The sequence below is a fragment of the Cebus imitator genome, unplaced genomic scaffold, assembly GCF_001604975.1.
Source record: "Cebus imitator isolate Cc_AM_T3 unplaced genomic scaffold, Cebus_imitator-1.0 Scaffold43, whole genome shotgun sequence".
NCBI classification, from domain to species: domain Eukaryota; kingdom Metazoa; phylum Chordata; class Mammalia; order Primates; family Cebidae; genus Cebus; species Cebus imitator.
Window position 1 is genome coordinate 8,722,651 of NW_016107358.1, and position 19,797 is coordinate 8,742,447.

Consider the following 19,797-nt stretch of genomic DNA (forward strand, 5'->3'; position numbering starts at 1 on the left):
AAAGAAAATAGGGACTACTGAGTTAATGGTTTTGGGTCATCTTTATAATTATCTGGGAAAAGACTGAATTCCCATCTACATATTATATACACCAAAATCTACAGATTGGTTACAATTCAGGTGTTCAAAATGGAAAGTAAAAGTATTATAAAAGTATATAAGATTCAGAAAATTTAAATAGAGAAATATTTTCTAATAATGAATAAAACCATTAAAAGCTGGTAACTTTTTGACAAAACAATTGCATTGCAAAAAAATTTTAAACAAAGAGCACAAAAGGAGAAAGGGTCAATTTCATATATATATGTACATATAAGTAAGCATATATATATATATATGAAGACCAAAGCCCAACGGGAAAAGAAAAAAAGATATGAGAATAATTTATTTATTTATTTTCTTTCTTTCTTTCTGTGTTTTTTTTTTTTTTTTTTTTTTTTTTTTTTTTTTTTTTTTTGTAGAGACAAGGTTTCACTATATTGTCCAGGTGGATCTTGAACTCCTGGGCTAAAGCAGCCCCCTGCCTCAGCCACTCAAAATGCTGGAATTACCGATGTGAGCCACTGTGCCTGATCCCGAAAAGGTAATTTATAATAAAGAAGATATAAATGATTGTTCTCAAATGAAACAAAATGGTGTTCAATTTTATTTATAATAAGGGAAATAGTAATTAAAATGATAATGATACATCATTTACTTATCTATTTTTAACGCATAACATGAGTAATACATGCTGCATTGGTTAGAATGTAGAGACATAGGTTCTTTCCTACATTATTGGTGGAAATGTGATTTGGTACCATCTTTACATGGTGCGATTTAGCAATGCCTATTAACATGCAAGATGCTTGTTAAAGCACCTTTGATATTCTATGAGCTTTAGCTCATATCATTATTAACTTTAAGTATACAATGTTTTGTTATATAAACTACATTTAACTAATTATTGCTTTCAATAGCAAAAAACAGCAATTAGTTTTGCACCAACCTAATAGTTTGCTCCCAACTTTTTGCTACTATAAACAGTGTTGTAATATAATCTTTTAAAATAACTCTACACACTTGTGGTATTTCTGAAAGACAGAGTCCTACAAGAAAAATTGTTGAACCATTTCTAGCTTCGCTGAGTGAACCTGGAAAAAGAAACTTAAAATTAAAGGCCTATTATAGATGCCATTAGTAAAAAAGAATCTCCCCTCCTTTCCAAACACTTCTGCCTACTTTTCTGGCTAGTTTCTGCATCTGCCTTCAGAAGTTCACATTTTCATTACAGTTTTTCTTAATTTGCCTCTATCTCTGCACTGTCATGGCTACTAGTCACAGCAGTTACCTTCATAAAAAATAGCCACAGTGGGCCGGGCGCGGTGGCTCAAGCCTGTAATCCCAGCACTTTGGGAGGCCGAGGCGGGTGGATCACGAGGTCAAGAGATCAAGACCATCCTGGTCAACATGGTGAAACCCCGTCTCTACTAAAACTACAAAAAATTAGCTGGGCATGGTGGTGCGTGCCTGTAATCTCAGCTACTCAGGAGGCTGAGGCAGGAGAATTGCCTGAACCCAGGAGGCGGAGGTTGCAGTGAGCCGAGATCGCGCCATTGCACTCCAGCCTGGGTAACATGAGTGAAACTCCGTCTCAAAAAAAAAAAAAAATAGCCACAGTTACTTAGGACTTTACCTTATTATAATTTTTCTTTTTAAATGGATTTCCATGTGTTGTGTCTAATTTTTCTTAGTGGAGACAGCAGAGGTCTGCTCAGAGCAGCTTAACGAAGCCATCTGTGTGTACAGAAAAGCAGAGACAATAAAAACCTGTTGACAACTTTGGGCAAAGCTGTGGGCCTCATGTTCTGCAATTTATGTGAGGAGCTGAAGAACAATCAGTTCAAGCTGGTTTTTGAAAGAGGCACAGTCTGTAGTACACTTTTGGCAGGTCAGCATCTTTGCACTACAGCAAAGAGGTATCTGAGTCCAAAGAATTCTGAGATGTTCAGTAGGAGTCCACAAACAGGGCCCACGAAAACAAACACACACGTTGCTGCAAAGAGAAGAGCAGAGGTGCTGGTGGTTTTTTCCCAATTTTCCATCTAACTTTATTTCTCTCTTAGCAGACAAGCATACTGCATAGTTCTCTGTCCCACTGTTGAGTGCAGTGTTATATCAGAAACGTCCAACATTGTCAGCAGAGATACACAGGTGGCTAAGTGCTTCGGGAGGCAGTGGTGTGTGGAAAGGACTTTGTCTTTCTGCCACTCAGACTTGTGTTTTAATCTTAGCTGCGTCATCTCCCAGCTGGACTATCTTGGGCAACTCTCTTTTTCCTACTTTTTAAAGGGGAGAAAACAATACCTGGCTTACTTGATTGATGTGAAGGTTGAAAGGAATGTATATGACATTGCTTACTTTCTACCTTTCCTTTCTCATCTCCTTGTTATCTTCCATGTCCAGTTCTGTGGCTCCTACACTGATGCTTCCACTGAAATTGCTCTGGTCAGCTTACCACGGCCATCTTAGTTACTAAATGACTGTCTTCTGTGGCTTCTCAAAAACGTTGACTGATCCTACTCTCTTGAAACATTTTCTTCCCTTGGCTTGCAAGAACCACACTTTGATTAATTCTTCTAGCTCCGTGGACACTTCTCAGTCTCCGGTGTCTTCTCGGCTCCCTCGTCCCCATCCTAAAGTTGTTGGTACTGAGTTTCTGTTCTGGATCCTCTTCTTTTATACACCTTTGCTACACAATCCCCTTTACATCCAAGACATCAATGATCATTTATATATTTAAGTGTCCACCACACAATTTAGGTTCAAACAAACATACCCTAATCAGTGTCCAGAGGGTCCAGAGGGCACTGTTTGGGCACCACAAGTTGGTGCAAGAAATTCAGAGGCCTGACCCATCCATCCCTCACTTCTCTAGCCCGGCCTTTGCTCCCCACCTCTTCATGGGTCCTGGCATCTCAGAGGCCCAACTGGTCTCCTGAGGAGGAGAAGTCCAATCCTGCCTGGCCCTATCTTGGTTTCTGCTAGCTTGGTTTCTGCTGTCTGCTGAGAAAAGGCTGGGCCATATCCTCATGTCCATAGTGACCACTAGTTATTGGGTAGAAGGCTATCTTTGAGAGTAGTTACTCTGTGATTGTGGGCTTTCAACTTCTCAAGGTTCCGCTTAAGGCAAGGGGCCTTCATTCAAGTTACACAAAGCCTGCAGGATTGAAACTCATTCTTCTTGCTCCCTCAGGCACTTCTTCAGGGCCCAGGGTCGAAGCAGTAGGAAAAGAACTGGTGTTAGTCCTTTTTCCTCACACTGAATCTTTTGCCCAGATTTGTTGCTTTTGCCTCCTGATGTCCCCACCTTATGACATAATGTCATAAGGTCACGGTGGACCAGAGCAACTGGACGCTGAAGTATCTTTGATGGCACAAGGCTACATAGATACACAGAAACATTTGAGTCTTCCCTTGAGATGACTCAAGAAATGAGGTTATTCAGAACTTTAGGGGAAGCTTCAGTGGAAGACAGGGCCACACAGGGGACGTACTGCTTGTGCTAGAGAAGCTCAGTTGGTTCGGAGTGTGGTGCCAGTCGCTGCATCCAAGGGTGCTGATGGGAGCTATTTCTCAGAAGATCTTGGAGAGAAGCAGCCCCATGTGTTAAAGCTCCAGAGATAGAGTGTGTGATCCTTCTCTCTTGATCCTTAAGTGTTAAAGATGTTACAGACTCGTTCACGTACTTGGCCACTATCTAGGCTGGTTGCATGAGAGCTGGGCTGGGATAGGTTCCAGGCCCACAGCCTCTTCTGTGGTAGTCATTTATGCCATTTCCCAGGAAATTCTGGCTCTCTACTTCCCAGGCATATGATCTTAATGCACTCTGTGGCCCTCTTCTTATTTCATGGGGCCATGTGACTGTTCTGATCAATGACTTTTGAGCAGATGTGATGTGAGTCGCTTCCAGGCAAGAGCGTGCCATTGCTGGTTCTTTCTGGTACGCAGTGACAAGGTTAGAAATATGATTGCTTTGTCATTATGGGTACTGCTAACCCATAATGGACATGTAACAGGCATGAGAAATAGAACCTTTACTGCCATAAGCCATAGGCATTCTTCAGACTATTTGTTACCACAGCAGAAACTAGCTTATCTTGACTGATAATCTTTCCCATCAAAGCACATACTCTCTTGGATGGCATAGGCAGATTTTAAAAGACATTTTTTTTTTTTTTTTACACAAAGGGGTCATTATCTCCCTCTAGTAAGACAGTAAGTCTCACATTTATCTAAGTTAGGAACCAACCAAGATACTCTTCACTGAGTAAGGAAAATCTAGGATAATTTTCTTTGTGTCCCAGACTGTGAAGTCATTGGTAATTTTCTTAAAAATAAATAGAAACATCTTGGGTAGGAAACCCTGGTAAATTATCTTACCTTGTCTCCAGCCCAGATCTGCCATGGCCTTCAGATATAATTTTCACTGCTTACTAGATATCTTCACTTGGAGGTCCCATCTGCATCTAACTCAACACACACAAACTCAGTGCTCTACCTCAAAAAAAGTTTTCATCAACAGAAGGATGGAATCATCCAGCAATGGAAGCATCTTTGACCCTTTTGTCTTCCTTTTCCCACACACTAAACCTTTTGCCCAGATCTGTGGCTTTTGCCTCCCGATGTCCCCACCACTATACTCTGTACTGGCCATCACTATTTTCTTCCTGGGTCAATCTGAGCCTTTGAACGGGTTTTCTTGTCCTTTGTATTTTCTTTTCTATCCACACTTCACACTGTAGCCAAATGGATATTTCTACAAGTAGATCTGACAAGTAGGCCTGATCAAAATATTGCCTAGTTGAAATCACTTTCATAGTTCTCAGTTTTTAAAAATGTTATCTGTAAGCCCCTGATTTGGTTCCGCTTCCTCGTTGGACTGATGCTCCATAGTCAGCCACACGGAACATAACTGGGAGTTGCATGCTTAAAAGCCTAACCTCAACCTTATTCCTCCAGCTAAAATGTCCTGCTCCTCTTTTCTCAACTAATAATTTCGCTCACTTGTTTGTCCTTAGCTTAGATCTTACTTCCTCTAGGAAGCCTTCTGTGACCCACCCAGGCAAGAATACATGGCCTTTTGCTCCCCTTACAACCGATTCTAGTGCTTATTTCTGTATAATTCTGTCACAATTTCCCGTTTCTGCTAATTGCCCATCACTGAAATACTGTGCCAAGAGTTTACAAAGATATGTCATTTCATCCTCACAACAATCCCTTGAGATGAATAATGTTCCCGTTTTTGAAATTTATCTATCATTTTAGAACAACAAACAGAGATGCAAGGTAAGTGATTCAAATCAATAACTAGTTCATGGTAATGAGAGGCTGAACCCCTGAGCCTGTGTCCAGCCTCATGGGCTTAACCACAATGCTGTGCTACACAACTGTAGCGTGTTCAAACATGATCTATGTTGTCCATTGCTGCATCCCCAGCACTTAGCACAATGCCTGGTACAGAACAGGTACTCAGTAAGGTAGCTAAATAAATGAATAAAAGACAGAAAGAATGAAAAGCTGTCTGGAAAATGATAGGCACATAGTAAAGACTAGCTTTTATTTAAACAACAACAACAAAACCTCTTATAAGCAACAAAGCAGAAAAAAGGGGAAGAAAACCAGATAGCATCAGCTCATTTTCTAGAAAGAATATAGGAAACGTATCAGGAAAGCATGGGGAAGCAGATAGTAGTTTCTGCATCTGCTTTTGAAGGAGGAGGCAGTTTCCACGAAGCTGGACTTGCTGAGCTCAGGGACTTGTTCTTGGCAGTTCAGGTTCTCTCTCTACCTTGAAAAACTGCTGCGTCACAAAAACCTTCTCAGCTTTAGCACCATTTCCCAGGAGGTTGTACATTCAAACCTATATTTCCTTCAAGACAACAGACTATATTTAAAAAGATTCTCCCTTGAAATAGAACACAATCCCTGCTTATGGGAAAAGGAAAGCTTTCTAGTAAGTTCAATACCAACATGCCTTTGGCTGGTATATAAATGGCAATATGAGAAGACTATTTTTTTTTTTTTTTTAGTAGGAATTTATATATAGTGAGTGAGGCCAGTGGAGTTTTTGGTATTTGAGTCTACAGCATTGGTTAAAGTGTTTTAGGGGTAAGTTTAAAAATTATAAATTAAAAAGTCATCCAAGTAACCCATATACACATCATATAAAATGGTGTGTAGGATTTATACTGAACGCCTTCCATCTTGGCGTGGCCCTCCTCACCCTCAATCTCATTACATAAAGACAACTGCTGTTTCTCCTTTTAGTTTTTCTGATGATCAAATGCCATGTCCACCAAAAAACAAACAAACAAACAAACAAAAAAAACTCAATACTCTTTTGAAAACCAATAACTTGATTGCTTAATTTTTTGTGTGTGGTGGGCTTTTGCCAGGTTTCTGATGTACAAGGTCTTTTGAATATCTTTCACTATTTGAAGAGTTTTCTATGTTATGCTATGGGTCTCATACATCTCTAATGTAGAAGCCAAAACTCATTCTCTGCCCTCCCTTGCTGGAAGGAAGCTCACTGTGACTTAGGTTCTGCTAACTCACCACACTGCACTGGGCTGTAACGTAGGAGGGGGCAGAGTAGGGAGTCCTGTGTTAGAAGTCCACTTTCTTTGGTGAGCGTGGTAGTAGTGCTTCTACTTGGAGCACTGTTTGTTGGGAGGGTATGGCAGCAGAATTTCTGCCATCCAGGCTTGAGTGTTGTTGGAGGGGCCGCAGGGGCTGCACCAGCTGCTGGACTGGTGATAGGGGAATTTCCCTAGAGCAGCTCATATGTACCAGCTTCCTCCAGAGCCATCTGAGGAGCTGACATTTGCTTTTCCATTTCTATGAGTCTAATGCTGCCACTGCTGTGCCTGCTTTGGCAGTGGAGTTGGGCTTGGCATTATGTGAAATTGCTTGACCATGAGCTTCTAGAGGATTCTGTGAGTCACCAATACCCTACTAGAAAGATTCTTTTTTGCTTACTCATCTTGAGTTCTGCTGTTTGCAGTAAAGAACTTCAAGTGATTCTTTTGATCAAGATCTATTGACCACTGCTATGAGAGATGAAGATGTTTATCTTACTTATACATACCCTACCTCCTTTTCTCCCCCTTTTATACATTTTTTGTTTTTAATTCGTCTATGATTAAGTAATATTATTAATAAAGCCCCACTTCTTATTCCCTAAACTTTCTCTCTTAACTAACAATGATAAGACCTTCACTTCCGCTCTTCCCTGCCTCTCGTCAGTTTCACTTCCCATCTTCTGTCAGCTGCTGCTGAGCTTTTACTTTGTCAAAGTTGATAACATTTCTCTTCTATTCTGTGATCATAATTAAATCTCCTGTGCTTCATGTCTTGGTGGGTTCTAAAACTGGAAAACTAATAAGTGGCATTGACATTATTAAGACTATATAAATGTTGACTGCAGTGCCCAGCAAGGAGCTAATATGACATTTCCTGCCCGATAGGTCTCAGGTTGTGACACCAGAGCTACTTGAAGTGGAGTGTTCCTAGCTTTAAGGTCACATCGATTTTCTGTTCTTACATTTTATCAGTCACTTAAAATCAAGTGTTATTTTCATTCCCCTGATTTTTGGGCCCTGGCTTTAAAAAATACCAGGTAGGCTTCTAATTGAGTTATCATTTTTTTCTTTTTTGGAAAAGACTCTCAACTCTCTATCCTAATCTCAAATGTATCCAGACCTTCAATACTCTGGATACAGAATCCCTTTATCCTCTCATGGTACCCCAGGATAGGGCCTCTCCCAGGCTCTCCTATCCTGGACCTGTTGTTGTCCAGATCAGCTGCACAGCCACCATCCTTGAGCTTCCTATTAGTGACCTCCAGGATGAAAGTCTAGCCCTGGATTCCATGTCATCTTTCTGTTTTTCTCCTTGTTTTACTAACATATATACTCGAAGACTTCCTCGGACAGGAAGTGTGATATATCATCCAGGTCTTTATTTGAAAATATTTTTATTTTACTCTCATACTGCAAAGATAGTTTGGACATAGAATTTTAGGCTCCAAAGATTTTTTTTCCCCTTACAACTTGGAACACATTGTTTCATTATCTTCTGGCCAATATGACTAATGACAAGTTAGATGGTACCCTGAATTTGTCTTTGGAAACTTTACGATATTTTTTAATGTTTGGTGTTCTGAAACTTCAAGAGGATGTACTGGCTGAGCAGTTATTTTCATTCAACCTGCTGAGTACTCAATGGATTCATCAAATGTGAAGTGTATCCTATTATTTCTTTAAAAAATCATCCCATCCATGTTCTGTTCTCTCCATAATTCCTCTTAGCTACCTGATGGGTTTCTGTAACTCCTGTATTAATTCTCTATGACTCTTGCCTTTATCCTTCAAATTTGCCATCTCTTTGTCATTTGCTTTAAGCTCTAGGAAAGCATTTTGACTTTATATTTCAGCTATTCTTTTGAATTTCATATTTTGGAGGTTATATATTAATTTATAAGAACTCTTCTGTGTTCTCTGTTAGTTCTCTTCTCAGTCATACTGTTCTTGTTTTATAAATGCAATATCTTCTCAAATTTCTTTCAAGATAGCTATTAACAAGTTTTAAAATTTCTTCTTTTTGAATTATTTCTTTTCCTTTGAGACTATTTGGTCTTTTTTTCTTAATTTCCTGCTGGTGGTTGTCCTCAAATGTCTGACGATCTTTTGTGTACATTCATGTTGATGAGTGATGGATTTGTTTTATAATAATAGCTATCTAGTGCAAGTTTCTTTTTAATTTGGGTTGGTGATATGTTTCTTAAGAGGTACCGCCCCTGAATGAGAAGGCCGACAAGGAAATCTGTGCAAATGCGCAGGACTAACTGACAGATTTTGCTTTAGGATGTACATGTGTGGGAATCAGACTGAGATGAGACATTCTGCTTCATCTCCACCCACCAAATGCCAGAACAAGGGGAGCTTTCCTCTTAGATCAACATCCCCACGAAAATACTAATTCCTCCCCAGCTGGTTTATCCATTTGTTTTAGTGAAGAGTCTCTTGCTATTCTTTCCCCCTTTATAGGAGATAAAAACCTGGTGCTCTCTGCCCTATGTGGGAGTGTAACCAGTAACCCTAGCCTAAATGCTGGCTGACATCTTATAAGGCTGACTGGCAGCCACTTCCCCTGAAGTCCCCCCATACACGTAATTGGGCCTTGGTTTCCTCTGTTCCATGTTCTCATCTGCTTCCATATTCAAGAAATGCATTGAAGTCTCCCATCTACGAAAGACCTTCATTGATCTCAGTTTCTTCATTGCTAAAGATTAATTTCTTTTTGAACTTCCATACAGTCATTTGAGCAGAACATCTGCTAAGGGCAGTGGTACACTCCTGTGCTTATTTTACCATCTCACACCAGGCACTTGCCCACCTCCACTGTGCTGTTTTTAAAAACGGGATTTTTTGTTGTTGTTGAATGTGTATTCTTTTCTTATCTATATACCTACTGCTTTACATGATATTTCTGGAGATTAGAATAGGCTCCTATTGAAGCAAAGAAAGAAATAAAAAAGGAAAGAAAGAAAGAAAGAAGCAAGCAAGCAAGCAAACGAACATTTAAATGGAAGCAAACAAATGAAATAAATTGAGATAATAACAAGAAGTGCCACTCTGTCTTAAGCATGTATGATAAGCAGTTAAAAACAGTCGACATTGTTAATCCCTTTGAAAGACCTTGGTGCCTATCCATGTGCCACAGATATTAAATGAACAGCTTTCAAGAGACACAGAGTTGTTTCTGAATAGGTTAGTGTGTTTTTGCCAGCAGGGTTCGCAGCACAGAGGGGATACCTGCTCCAGAGTGTCTGTGGGAGAACTCAGACACATCATTTCCCCTCCAGCTGTTGAGAGTCTATTGATTAAAGGATGATACATCACAGATACTGCAAGTGTTTAAGACTCCAATTTAAAGAACATACTTGCTACTTTACTTATTTCCTTCCCATGAAACTCATTCAGACCCTTAAACTCTATTGCCATGAGGATAGCAGAAAATTTAATCTCAGTTGCTGTTGTAATCTTTTCCTTCTTAGAGTTTCAATTGAATCGTGGAGCCCAACATGCAGAGAGAAGCCAGTTTACCCACATTGGAAATGCTGGCATCTTCATTGTACCTGAAGTCCAACAGATTTTTACTGTGCCTATTTGTCCAAAGAGGAAATTCAGGGCTTTGGTGCTGTTTCTCTTTGAAGTCTTTTTACTTTGTTGAGACCCTGTGTTGGAGTGGTATGATCTCCCCTTCTCGAGAGGTCTGTGGACTTTTTACCCCTCTTTAAAGTATTCTATTGAGGCATTTTGGTGTAATCTCCTTAATTGTTGGAGGCTTTGGTAAACATCAAATCTAAATCAATAGATCACTTCTACCTTCTGCCCGTCCTTGAGATAATGAATCCAGAACAGACCCTCTGCCTGATAGGAGTATGGGCAATGAGTGGGCGTGGAGGATAAACGGAAGGAAGAGGACAAATATCAGAAGAAAAAAAAATCAGTTAATGTTTCAAAAATACTACTATGCCATAGTAGGTACATTTAACCACAAAGGGCTGCCTCATGGGCTATGTGGATGAAATGAAACGGCGTCTAGGCCAGGATGAGTTGTAGCGGGTTAAGGGCGAGTGGGAACAGGGGAGAGGTAGGAAGATTTTTCTGGAGAGTTACCACAGAATTTATGACAGAATTTGAGAAGGAGATGAAAATAGTCTCCAGCTGTGGTGAATGGTTATTAGCCAGGCCCACTCCTCAGCCATGCCCCTCCCACAGCCACACCCCCACCCCATAGCCACGACCCCTGCCCCAGCATTTTGTCAAAAGCCTTTGGCCAAAGCTATGAGGCGCTGCATTCCTGAGGACTCCTGAGTCCAGACTGACGCTCCTGGAGGCCATGTGAATGTAAAGAATGGTCATCTTGCCTGGAGATTTTACTAATCTTTATAGGGAGGAGGACAAATATCCCCTGAGAAGTTCATGGCTACAGAAATCAGTACCTGTGGCATTCACACCATTGCCACAGAGCAGCCTCAGGGTGCTGCTAGCTGATCCCACACATATTCTGAGGATCTCCAGTTTCAGGAGGAGACAGTGTGGTTCCATTTGGATCCAGCGATGACATCTATTCACTTAAAAGCCATAAAGATTCATTTTGGGCCATGTGCTGTGGCTCATGCCTGTAATCCTAGCACTTTGGGAGGCCAAGGCGGGCGATCACTTGAGGTCGGGAGTTCCAGACCAGCCTGACCAACATGGATAAACTCTATCTCTACTAAAAATACAAAATTAGCAAGGAGTGGTGGCACATGCTTGTAATCCCAGCTACTTGGGAGGCTGAGGTTGAACCTGGGAGGCGGAGGTTGCGGTGAGCCGAGATCGCGCCATCGCACTCCAGCCTGGGTAAAAAGAGCGAAACTCCATCTCAAAAAAAAAAAAAAAAAAAAAAAAAAGGCAGGTGTTGAACAATTAGAACACGTGGACATAGGGAGGGGAGCATCACACACTTAAGCAGTTGTGGGGGGCTAGAGGAGGGACTGCTGGGGATGGGGAGGGTGGGGAGGGATAAAGAGGGGAGAAATACCAGATATAGGTGATGAAGAGATGAAGGGCCATGTATGTACCTATGCAACAATCCTGCATGATCTGCACATGTACCCCAGAACCTAAAGTACAATTAAAAAAAAAAAGAGAAAAGTTTAAATAAATGTAGAGATATAACAACAACAAAAAAATAATTTTGCCAGAAAAAAAGCATGGAAGGGGATTATGAACATTGACGCAAGCAGATACTCAAACCAAACCCATGGACCCACTGGGCTGCACAGCTGATGCCACCACGGATAAGCACTGCTGCCTATGGCGGGCCCTGCTGTAGCCACCGTCAGCTTTCTGTTCTGCACCCATGAGAAACAAAGTGTTGGGTGTCTGCTGGGTCCCACGAGAACTGGAAAGTCACATGGCAGCTTTTCTGTCGGGCATATCTTCAGCCTTCTTCCCCCAAAGACTGGCTCCTCTGCTCAGGGCTCAATATGACCACTGGTCTCAAGTCTGCATGATTTTGTTTTGACTCCCACTAGTAATGGACACAATCTCTCAGTGAGCCAAACCCCATTTCCTCTGAGAGAGAATCTGATTTCCCAAGATTTAGTTGTGTCCGTTACGCCCACGGAGCTGCTTCCTGGAAGAGGTAAGTTTATTGATAAAGGCACAGTGGTCTGATTATGTCCCTCAGCCAAAGCTGCAGATGTGGACAGAGGATTTTATAAAAGCATGAAGGCTCCAAGACAATAATTAATAATTAACCATTTCAATCTCCTATTCATCCACAGTTAGACTTTGATGTCACTAGTGTAGACACTGTAACAGTCATGTCTCATCTCAGTGCATGCTGCGTTTGGTTTCAACATTTTCAATATTTTCTATTTCTGATTTCAGGTGCGGTGCCAGATTTACATGATATAGAAATAAACAGAAGATTAACTTACAGAATGATTTTAGGATGTTTCACATGGTTTTCAATAACTAAGGAACCCCACGATATCATCATTAGTATTTGCTACATCAAGTGAAGGAATAGGCAGTAACACACATGCCTTGTCCAAAAATAAATCAAAAGGGCTATTATTCTTCATGGACACATTTAATTTCCACGTTAACTTCTCCCAAAGACAACAATCAGCAATTTTATCACCTACTGGAGAAAGGCATTCCAGGGCCTCAGGGCTCATCAAAATGAATGCGTTTTCTACAACATCCAGTAGTTATTGACTCCTATATGCTAAGCCATGTCGATAAACACAGGCCACCATTTTCTCTGTGCTATTTTAACTACTACCATTTTTACATTTCAGAACAAGAGCTACTCTTAGCCAGAAAAATGCCAGATGGTACTGAGGAATCAGACTCATACTATTCCAGAGCAATGTCATCTGCAGAAGAGAGCCAATAGCTAATTGACAGAGATGCCCTTGTTGTTTTTATGGAAGTCAAGATGTCCTATGTCTATCACCAGACCTGTCCTTCTATAATTGGCTTGGGTCTCAAGCTCTCTTTGGAACTTTATTCTAGGTATGATTTTGCCTCTTCAATTCTATCTTCAGATATAACGCTGCAGTGCCTTCTTCTTCAAATGGCTTCTCTTTTTTCTTTTTTTTTTTGAGTTGGAGTTTCGCTCTTGTTACCCAGGCTGGAGTGCAATGGCGCGATCTCTGCTCATCGCAACCTCCGCCTCCTGGGTTCAGGCAATTCTCCTGCTTCAGCCTCCTGAGTAGCTGGGATTACAGGCACGCGCCACCATGCCCAGCTAATGTTTTGTATTTTTAGTAGAGACGGGGTTTCACCATTTTGACCAGGATGGTCTCGATCTCTTGACCTCGTGATCCACCCGCCTCGGCCTCCCAAAGTGCTGGGATTACATCAAATGGCTTCTCTTTACTTCTCCAGCTTTGAGAAATCCATCCTCCTCTCCCTCAGAGTTAACTTAGCTTTTCTCATCTGCATCAATCTTTGAATAACTATCATTTGTTATCAGGAATGCCTTTTCAAAGATGTATCTATTTTCTATCTTCCCAACCAGCTAATAAGATATTTCCAGACAACTAAATATTTTGCCTCTTTCTCTCCACTTTGGGGCTTCCATAGTGGTTTTCCCTTAGTGAGTGTCTAATTAATATTTGTTGGCGAAGAGATTGCTGTCCTGAGACTTGCTGTATTCTGATCAGAAAGTTCAGAAGAACAGTCCTATAGGGCACGATAAAATCAGGAACTAAATAGTGAAGTTTAGGCTAAACCAAGATACCATAAGGTGTCTTGGAGTAGATTTCCCCAGAAAATTGTTAGTTACTCAATAATTCACAGTTACAGAATGAGTCACAGAAGATATGGCCAGGAAATTCTTTTTTGCATGTCATTCCAAAGTTAGCTTGTAAGTGTGGCCCAAGTCCAGTGATTTTCAATTATCTGTCTGTGGATGCATTTGCTACCACAAATTCATGTATGAAATACTTGATTTCTTCATCCGCCTTCCAGGTTGGAGTATTGTAGCAATATGTGGAAATTTAGCAAACACAGAGGTAATTCTTTTTAATTTCTTTTTTTAAATTTTTAAAAATGTATTCCTGGCAAGCTGTAACAGAAGTGATTCTGATAATCTTTTGAGAATGATTGTTCTAGGATAGTAGTTTTCAAAATGTGGTCCCCAGAGCAAGCACATCAACATCACCTGAGAGCCTGCTAGAAATAAATGTAAGTTCTGGGGCCCAAAACTACTAACCAGAAACTCAGGGGTGGCCCAGCAGGTGTTCTCTGCTCCAGATGATTCTGAAACATGCGAACATGTGAGAATCACCATACTAAGGATGTCTTATGATTGTAATAATCTGTTATTTCTAAGGAAACCTTTGGGATAAAAATTCGTCTGATGTTCTGTTATTTCTAGGGAAATAATCTGTTATTTCTAGGGAAACTTTTTTGGATAATCTGGAAATTTATCTGATTGTTTAATAATAGGTGACACTGCCAACAATTTGAAATCTTCTTGTTTAACAGATTTTTTGCTAAGTGTTCCTATATGCCAGATATTATGCTAGGTACTGGAAATAAAGAGAAAAGTAGGTCCTAATATCTGCCTCAAGGAGGCCTTAGACTCAAATGGGATATGCACATGTGAACAAATAATTATGATTCAGTGCTAGAAAATGTATGTATAAAAGATTAATTTTGTTATGAAAGATGTGGTCCAAGAAGACTTTTGGATCCTGTCCCAGTTCTGAACCCTGAGAATTACGTGTAGAATTCAGCTAGGTATTGAAATATCCACTTAAGACTTAAAATGACTTAAGCAAGTTTGAAGAATGAAACGTGGAACTTCTGGCCTTTGCAGTCCTCCTGTCCATGTGAAGACCTGTGGTTTACTGCAAGAGGGTAACTGAGTCTGCAGAATGAATGTTTGGCCAGCCAGAAGTGTTACTACAGCCAATCTCCAAGGTCAAGTCCAAAACAGCAAGAGGCCAGGAGAGAGGTCCCGTGAAAGCTCTAGCATGGCCGTCCACCGGAGCAAGGGGGCGCCCTAATGCTGCGTATTCTTGCCTTGTACTTCAGGAACACCGAGTGTGGGGAGAAAGTGTTATTCCCTCCTGCGAATGGCATTTAAGTTCTTTCTCTTTAAGGAAAACATGGAACTAAGTACAGTGCCCTCCAGCAAAAGCTAGGGGTTTGTAGGCAGATGAGCAGGAGGGAGCGTTTCAGATGGAGGGAAGGGCACATGCAAAGATCCTGGGGCCTCAAATAACAAGGAAAATCTGTGGAAGGTTGGCATGGGGTTTGGTTTTTGAGTTTTTCAGTTTTTATCTTCAGTTAGGGTCAGCAGACTGAATTCTTTTAAACATTAGAAAAGGAACTTCATTGGTTTTGAAACAGAGAAAAATGGGGCCGGGCACAGTGTCTCACACCTGTAATCCCAGCATGTTGGGAGACCGAGGTGGGCCGATCATTTGAAGTCAGGGGTTTGAGACCAGCCTGACCAACATGGTGAAACCACCTGTCTCTACTAAAAATACAAAAATTAGCCAGGAGGCAGTGGCACACGCCCGTAACCCCAGCTACTTGGGAGGCTGAGGCAGGAGAATCGCTGGAAGGCAGAGGATGCAGTGAGCTGAGATTGTGCCACTGCACTCCAGTCTGGGTGACAGAGTGAGACCCTGTCTCAAAAAAAGAAAAAAAAAAAACAAACAGAAAAAAATTGAAAAGATATACATGACCAGTAATTGGAGATGGATAAAGTCAATTATGGTAGAGCCATGTAATGAAAGAAAATGGAATCATATTATAGGGCTTTATATTTACTTTATTTACATTTTATATTATTTATTTATAGCCATACATTATTATTTATATTTATAATATTTATATCTTATTTCTTTACTTATTTTATGAAATAAGAACTGGAAAAACATGGAACTACATACTCCACAATGTTAACAATGAGTACCTTTGAAATGTGAATCAGTTATTAGTGTTATTATTGTCATTTTAGAGAAAAGGTCTTGCTGGTTGCCCAGGCTGGAGTACAGTGGCATTATCATAGCTCAAGGCAGCCTTGAACTCCTGGGCTCAAGCAATCCTCCTGCCTCAGCCTCTAAGTAGTTTGGATTATAGATGAAATTATCAACTGCTTGATTGTTCTTTGTTTTGTGATTTTCCTTGTTTTTCAGTTTTGGGAAGTGGCCATGTACTGCTTGTACAATTAGGAAGAAAAAGGACAATAGGTCTTATTTATGAGGCAGAGCTGCACGCTTCTCCAATGAATGGCCATGGATGATCTGTTCATTTTGCCTGCCTTAATCATCAGTCTGGATGACGATACAAACACAAATACCTCTGGCCATCGCTAGGCGTAATGAAATGGATGCAGGAGTTATGATTTGAGGAGGTTCATTTGCTGAATATGCGGCCAATCTCAGCCTTGATTACTCACCATTTTATCTTTTTTTTAGTAAACTTCGTTTTTTAAATTAAAGAAATAGATTTAATTTGAAAATTGAGCTCTAAACAAAGTAGTTTTATCAACTGTTTCTAAACATTTTATTGACTATTTCAAAATTGTTAAAAACAACATACTTCATTTTTAAAGGTTCTTTGGCAAGAAAGTGGTTTAAATTCTTTCCTTTAACCTCCTTTTATGCGTCTATTTACTTTTATATAGTTCATGAAAGCAATCTAAATGTTTCTGTTTTGTTTGTTTGTTTTGCTGAAAAGCATCTTAAAAGTGAAATCTCTAGTAGCAAATCTTGAATAAGTATTTTCCCCTTCTGCCTTTGCTTGCATTTTCTGAATTCATTTCCTTTTTTCCAGAAATTTGGGGAATGCATACAACTTTTGCCTTGCTTCTGAAATGATAACTCTGCATTCGTTCTCAACCATCATTAATCATGCATAGCTGTGCTCACTGAGGCAATGTTTTTGAGAACCGATGGATGAACAAGATCTTATTAGCACTGGTTTCCATGGTTTATCACTTATGGCCAATGTCACACAGGATTTTCAACCAGGATGGGAACGCCCAGCAGCTGGAAGTCCAGCTGCCAATTCATCAATTTGAGAATTGAGTCTATTTCCGTCTAAGTTGTTGCATGCAAGGCACGGGGGTTGCTTCTGTGCCCATAGGGACTTCCTCTACTGTTTTTTTTCCAACTTCCCCCACCCTAGTCATTGCCGTCGTCATCTCAGGCACATCACACACCCAGAAAAGCAATTCAGAAACTACGTGTTGAGTGAGATTTCCTTCAAGAGAATGGCAGTGGGCAGGGGCATAGACGCCCCGCTCCTCATGGCAGTTCTACTGGGACTGGGGCAAACATGAAGAAATCATTTCACCCATCTCTTTACCTCCTCAATCTCCTTTGGAAATTGCATATCCATCCCTCCTAATAAGAAGTGGTGAGGCTGGAGTCAATCCTATGGCAAAATGCGTAGACATGTGAGCAGGACCACACAAGTCCTAGCCTGAAAAAGATACTGTACCTGGAAGCAGGTCAGACAACTAGACGTAAGCAAGCTCAAAGGGGGATAGCCCAATGGCGCTGGGATGTTTGTATGATGCTGAATGAGTAGATGAGGGAAAGGCACACCAGGAATGTAAGTTCAGTTCAGCTTCATCATCACTCTGGGAGGTAGAGATTCTGGTTTCATTTTCCAGAAGAATTAACTAAGATTCACAGAGACTGAAGAATCCCAATGAACAGGGCAGTTATGGCATGCCTGTTTATTTAAGTGTGTCTGATTTCGAAGCCACACTCTTCATACAACAGAGAGAGGGTGTGCACATGTGTGTGTACATAGTGCTTGTCCCTGGATAAAGTATTAAATGTGTGCATCCTGATTAGTATTGGTAACTGCCTCAGGGATTGAATAAAAGGGAGTGGAATGGAAGCACAGTTTACAGAGCTGGGGACAGAGTTGAGGAAGTGATAAGGGAAAGTCTAACGCTCAGGAACTTGAAATAGCAGGAAGCAGTTTCCAGTCCTAGGCCTGAAGGAAGTGGCAGAGCTCTGGCTGTGGAGAAACTGAGACAGGGCCACCATGGAGGCCTGGCAGGGATTGAGTGGGAGGGGGGCATGCTGGTCCCACCCTGATCTGACCTCTTCCTTCTCCAGTCTCCTGCCAGTACCTCCCTTTCTCTCCAGGAACGAGGGCTAGGGAGCCTGGCTGATGCTGTTTGTCAAAGTGGATGCCTGGGGCCCAGGATAAGGGCAGAGAGCAATCAGGAGGGGTGAACGGAGGACAATAACTAGAATTAGTAGCCTTGGAATCAAGTTAGAATTGCAGAGGGATGAAAGCAATAGTATAATTTAGGAACAAAAAGAAGTCCGAGCAAAGTGGACTTGAGGTCCACAGCCTCACCAGCAGGGAAGAAGAGGCACGTAGTGAGATAGAGCAGGGAAACATCACCAGGGCCACACTAAGTACACTGGAACTACGAAGACAGGATTCAAAATATTCCTGGGCAGAGTGCTGTGTAGCAGAGCAAGGTACTGAGAACTCCTGGGTTGTGTTTTGCCCTGGGCCTTGTAGGAGATATGCTTTATCTACTTCTGCTTCCTTCCTGCCCTCCTCCAACCCCTCCGGAAGTAGAGTGGCCTCATTCTTAGTAAGCCCCCATCCCACACCCTGACAACTGCCACCTTCCCTGCGCAGGCAGTCCTCCCTCGCTGTGGCCAGAAATAGCTAAGGGGTCTTAAGAACTTGGATTCTACCCTAGATGGTTGGATGACCTGAGGCCTGAGATTATGCAAACACCATTGCAAAGATTAGGCATGGCGTCCTGATAAAGCCCTGCTTGAGACAAGATGTGAGTAATGCGAACATCCCCGCAGTGATGGGTACCAGAGTGCCAGGTTTTATTAGCAGGTATACCAATCTCAGTCGGATTGTTTCACATTCCGAACTCCATGCTCATTCCACATGAAGTGCACTCGTTGCAAAATTTAAAACAGGAAGTATGAAGTGCTGGGTTTTCATTCTGGGATGAGAACACAAGTAAGTATAGTTGTGCCTCCATGGTTTTATAGGGCAGTAGATTCATCTAGGTAATTTTTTAGCCAACTGTGTTTACTGAACTCCTGCTGCATAAACTACGTGGAGAATTTTGATATATGCATTTGTTTCCTAGGGCAGCTGTAACAAATGACCACACACTGGTGGCTTCAAACAGCAGAAATTTAATCTTCCACAATTCTGAAGCCGGAAGTCTAAGATCAAGGTGGCAGCGGGGCCACGCTCCCTCCCATGACTCCAGGGAAGGATCCTCCCTTGTCCCTTCTAGCTCCTTGTAGCCTCTACAGCTTTTTGTCTTGTGGCAGCATAACACCAATCTTTTTTTTAAACTTAGCTTTTATTTTAAGTTCAGGGGCACATGGGCAGGTGGGGTTGGTTATACAGATTGTTTCATCACCCAGGTATTAAGCCTAGTATTCATTAGTAATTTTTCCTGATCCTCTCCCTCCTCCCACCTTCCACCCTCCAATAGGCCCCAGTGTGTGTTGTTCCCCTCCCTCTAAATGCCCATGTATTCTCATCATTGAGCTCCCACTTATAAGTGATAACATGCAGTATTCGGTTTTCTGTTCTTGTGTTAGTTTGTTAAGGATAATGGCCTCCAGCTCCATCCATATTCCTCAAAGGATGGGACGTCATTCTTTTTTATGGCTGCATAGTATTCCATGGTGTATATGCACCAGATTTTCAT

General features: G+C 41.3%; 1 long non-coding RNA gene across 1 annotated transcript; it reads left to right on the forward strand.

Moving 5' to 3' along the window:
• The first annotated feature begins 544 nt into the window (after window positions 1-544).
• On the forward strand, window positions 545-17,148 carry LOC119470901. The gene is made up of 3 exons (XR_005199880.1): window positions 545-583; window positions 12,905-13,121; window positions 16,905-17,148. It is a non-coding gene; the product is annotated as an uncharacterized LOC119470901 (long non-coding RNA).
• Window positions 17,149-19,797: the final 2,649 nt, after the last annotated feature.